The sequence below is a fragment of the Bison bison genome, unplaced genomic scaffold, assembly GCF_000754665.1.
Source record: "Bison bison bison isolate TAMUID 2011002044 unplaced genomic scaffold, Bison_UMD1.0 scf7180017864371, whole genome shotgun sequence".
Lineage (NCBI taxonomy): Eukaryota > Metazoa > Chordata > Mammalia > Artiodactyla > Bovidae > Bison > Bison bison.
The window spans coordinates 10,380,765-10,385,803 of NW_011494943.1; the positions used below are offsets into that span (position 1 = coordinate 10,380,765).

The window sequence follows — 5,039 nt, forward strand, 5'->3', positions numbered from 1 at the left end:
GGGGTGCTAACCCTTAGCCGGTGCCTTCAAAAAGCGAGGGAAAATATGGGCACACACATACACACACAGAGGGGCGCACTGTATCAAGAGACAGGGACAGACAGACACCGAGGGGAGAAGCCATGCAGTGAGGCAGAGACTAGAACAAACGTGTCTGCCAGCCAAGCAACACTGGGACAGGCAGTGAACACAGAATCTGGAGAGAGAACGGGCCCTGCTGGCACCTTGATTGCAGACCTCCAGCCCCAGGGTGTGAGAGAATAAATCTCTGTTAGTCTTAAGGCCGCTGGCTTGTGGTCCTTTGTTGCAACGGCCCCAGGACCCTCCCACCAAGCGTCTGAATCAGGAGCCCCCCTGTGGGTTCCCCACCCTAAAGCCCTGGGCTCTAGGAGCCACTGCTGATGCCTGCCACTCCTCTCAGACTATTTCCATCTGGGGAGTGGCCAGCAGTGTTTCCCTTCCAGGCCCTGAGCTGAAGCTACATCTGGAAACTCTTCTCACCCTTAATTGTTCTTAATGCTTTAACACACTGAGTGACTAATGGGCTCTAATTGGACAGCTCCGGCGCAAAGGGGGTGCTCTGACAGCGCCCTCTGCCACCCGCCCAGCCTCCTGGGCTGCTCACTCCCAGAGTTCAGAGGTCACCAACCAAAAATATCGGCCCACCCCTGCCAACAAGCAGTTTCATCCTTCAACCAGCAAAACACGAGGCACAGAAAAGGATATCGGAAAAGTCCAAAGCAGATGGGACAAAATATCACTGGTGCCACCGAGGTTTGTGACATCTGCCCGGGACAGACAGAGAGGTTCTTGGAGGCAAGTGTGTTTGTCGCTCATTCGTGTCCGATTCTCTGCGACCCTGTGGACTGTAGCCTGCCAGGCTCCTCTGTCCATGGGATTCTCCAGGCAAGAACACTGGAGTGGGCAGCCATTCCCTTCTCCAGGGGATTTTCCTGATCCAGGGGTTGAACCCAGGCCTCCTGCATTGCAGGCAGATTCTTTACCATCTGAGCCCCCCAGGGAAGCTCTTGGAGGGAAACCCAGCACTAGTCAATTAGGTGAATGTTTAAGAGCCTGGAAGATTTCAGCCACAGAGAAACAGGGTCCAGGCCTTCCTCATGCAATTAGAGGAAAGGAAAGGGGACAGAGAAAGAGAATGAATATAAGGAGAGGGTTCCAGACTCCTCCCCCTCCCGCATGGGCATATCCCCAGAACTTGTTCTAGCCGTGAAGGTTCAGAAGCAAGGATTAAAGCTGATCTCAGTACCCTTCCAAATCTTCTTTTCCAAAATACATTTAGCAATAGAAGAGCAACCACCAGTGTTTCTAGAAAGATTTGTCTTTCCAAAGGCTGGCTTCAGCTAAAGTCTTCGAATTAAAATATCAGGCATGAGAAGCAAATAAAAGGTGATTCTGCAAGAAGGGAAAAATACCAGCCTCATCGTTCAGGTGGGTATTACCTGTTCCACCCAGCAGCCACCGGGACTTCCTCATGCATGGCAGGAATGTATTAACTGCAAGTGTCAGAGAAACATCCCATTAGCTTCTGGTGTAACTAGATAAAGTCACGCTCTCCGTCTCCCCACCACTGGGGAGACATTTACCTCGATGCTCCAGAAAGCTCCGTGTGCATTAATATTGCTGATGCGGGCAGCCTTTGCTGCAGCTTGGCCCCCCGAGGGTGCCATGTGATGGATTCCAGTTTAACAGCTTTTAAAAACAAGCAGACAAGAGATGAGCGTGATGGATGATGCAGGAAGCACGCTCATTCGGGAATGATTTATGGGAAGTCGCATGTTGCCCCTCAGGGGTCCATCCCCTAGGGTGGGGCTGGGGGTAGACAGATGAGTTCTAATGTTGTGGGGTGGGGAACAACAGCCCAAACTGCCAGCTTCACAGCCACAACACACCCACGCTTGACCCAAGATGAGTGTGGCAGCCCCTGCTTCGGTCACACACTGTCCCCTGTGCTGGAAAAGGTGCCACTGGCCCAACCCAAAGCCACTCTTTTTTGGATGAGAAAAGTAAACCCTGGTGTGGACTCTTCCCTGCACCCTGCAGGTTTTAGGAGCACCTCTCAAGAGGCTAGAGGTCAGACTGTTCATCTCCAGAACAAAGATGTTCCCCCACCCCAGAAAACATCTGGAGAAGAAACAGCCTGCTGTGCCCTCTGTTCGTATGAGCAACCGTAACACACAGCACCAGGCTTTGGAAAGAGTCAGACTGTCCAATGAGAGTGAAGACAGGGAAGGGAGAGAGAAAGGGGAGGTTCACGGACAGAAGAGCAGGTGACGCCCGGCGAGTGTCTCTTCCTGATGCTGACAGGTGGGTTCCCTCCCCGTTGATCTGGAGGACCCATCTGCCCCAGCCTGTGCCCCTGCATGTAAGAGACAAATCTCACTTTGCGGCAGATTAATATCCACCCATGTTTTTAATAAGGACTCAGAATTTACTATACAGTAAAACCCAAATCAAATCCTTATTTAAAAGATGAGCCTCTGGGTGGGTTATAATTTATGGGACACTTTCCAAGGCAGAAGAAGGGAGCCAGGGATGGAACGATGGCTAGGAAGGAAACAGCTTTCCCTCCGTGCCCTGGGCTGACCCTTTTTGCCCCTACTTGACCCTGAGGATCCATCAAGGACACATCTGCAGTGACCAGGAGATACGCTCAACAGTCCCACACGCCACCGGGAATGAAACAGCCTGCTCACCCGAGCAGAAGGCTCTTCCTTGTAATCTCTCCATCACTGATCCCGGAGCACCACTGGGGAGCACTTTCTCCAGGAGACCTTCCACTGTGAAAGGGCATGGAAGATGTATATTTGCAGGGGCTCCATAGGCCCTATGTTGGCATCTGCTATTCCCCAAACCTCCCTCTCCCGGGTCGACTTTTCTCCAAAATATCTGCTCCTGCTGCTCATGACTAAGTCGTGGATGAGGGGGCCGCTGCGGGGAGGAGCCAGCTGGGATGCCTGCTGCCCTATCCTTCATTTTCTTTCTGGACCTCAGCTCTGGATGTACGGGCACACCCAGATAACAGCTTTGGCAGCCCCCTCTGAAGCCTGCATCTGGATCCCATTGAGAAAAGCAGGGGGCGCCACCACTGGGTGGCAGGGTGTCTGCAGCCAGCACCCTGATCACTGATGGATGTGCTTGGCTCTCTCCCGTCAAGAGGCCCACCCCCACCTGGAGGTGATCAGAAGGTGACACAGAGCCCAGTTCCCTCTGCAGGCTTCAAGCTACTCAGGGCAAACAGGACGCCAGGGTCTTCCCTTTGATGCCTCTCTCCCCTGGACTTCACCCCACTGGAAGGGAGAAGAGCCTTGATGCGCATTTCCTGTTTCACAACTGCAAGCACACCTTCAGAAGCCACGAAGGGGCAGAAAGGGCATGTGCGCCCAGAAACAGCTCCAGGTGGAAAAGGAGCTTGCGTAGCCAGCCCGCCCAGCCCCAGACGGCTGGACCAGCCACCGGGATCGGCCAGTCTGGTGCTTTCAAGTTCCACAACACCAAACACTTACTGTTTTAGGAGAATACTGGTTCTCAAACCCACAGAAAGGCGAGGCAGCTGGGCCCTGCAACCTCCTTCACGGAGGCAGCAAGAATTATCTTCCCAAGATTCATGGAAAGCACAGCACTTTGAGTACTGCAAGTTGTACTAGCAAATTATCAAAACTGAGGCAGTTGTGGGAACCTGTGAATTTGCAACCACTTGGTCAGGAGTGCAAACGTCCTTGAGATCTGCAGCTAAAAGTGGGGCAGTCTTGCAGGGGACAGGCCCTAAGCCTGTGAGGCCTGCCAATAACTCTAGGCGGCGAGTGCCAGGGTTGAAGTACAGTCCAGCCACTGGGGGAGGGAGTGCAGCAATCATGAGTTCCCTCTAGAGCCAGATGAAGGCATCAGATCCCATCCCTGGGCCACAGGGGAAAGTGCACGGAGCCATGCAAGGGAGGGTCAGACCCCCACCTTGGCCACCGTGGCATTTCGTGCTGACACTGGACAGTGAACTGAGCGCCCTGTCCACCCTCCTTCCTGGAATAACCACTCCCCGCCAGGCTGACAGATTTCAGTAGCCACTTCTTACAAAATCCCACCCAAGGCATTCCTGCGGTTCTGCGATTCTCCCTGTCCTTCTCCCTGAAGACACAGAAGACCCCACAATCTGCAAACTAGAGCCAGCAAAAGAAGGTCCCTGTCGTTCCCTCATGTAAAATAAAATCTCCTCATTAAGATGTTTTTCCATCACAAATGCAAACTCTGAGGACAGGTGTGGTGGCGGGCAGGCGCGGCCTTACCTGGAGTGGCGGGTGAGGTGGTTCTGTGGCAGCAGGGAGGCCCCCCTGGTGTTCTTTCTGGGGCTCCCCTTGGGATGGAGGGTTACTGGGAAGGAGCGAGTATCAGCAGGAAAACCTTCAGAGTCTCAGAGGCAGCTTTCCAATCTGAAGGAAAAGAAAAGGAAAAATGTAAATGCCTTTGAAGCCAACATGCCTTTTTTTAATATATAAAACAAACACTGGTGTTAATAAACAAGAGAAGAGAGAGCAGCTTCGAAGCCAATTTGTTGCCATCAGGGATCACACCCCCAGGGAATCAGGGGAACCTTGTGAAAAACAAATCATTAGAGCCGGACTGCTGCCCAGGGTGGGACGTCCTCTGCAGCTCGCCCAGCTCTCTTGCTGTGGAGCCCTGCCCCCAACCTGCTGTGATTCTCTGACCCCGATGTGCCCGTCTCACCCCTCTTTGTCTCCCATCCCCCTCTGCTCTCGCTCCCCGCCTCACCCAGTTCAGATTCCAGGACCCATGGCCACACCACCTCTGACAACTGCCTTGTCCTTCTCATTCTAACAGATCCCCTTGGTGACTTCACTCTCCTGATGCGTCCCCCCAACGGTGTCCTGTTTCACGGGGAGGCAACACCCAGATTTGCTACGATGGCCTGCAAACCAGGTCAGTCCAGGTCTGGGGACTACGAGGCTTACACAGTTTGGGGGGTGAGTGTGTCCTTTTCTAAGAAAATAAGACAAGGTGGTGGATGC

General features: G+C 53.3%; 1 protein-coding gene across 1 annotated transcript in view; it reads right to left on the bottom strand.

Moving 5' to 3' along the window:
- Nucleotides 1-4,444, bottom strand: part of RBFOX3 (RNA binding protein, fox-1 homolog (C. elegans) 3) — a 330,137-nt gene extending 325,693 nt beyond the window's left edge. The window contains exon 1 of the mRNA XM_010856521.1: nt 4,299-4,444. The gene's annotated coding sequence lies outside the window, so the exon portion shown is untranslated. The remainder of the gene's footprint in view (nt 1-4,298) is intronic.
- Between the last annotated feature and the right edge of the window lie 595 nt (nt 4,445-5,039).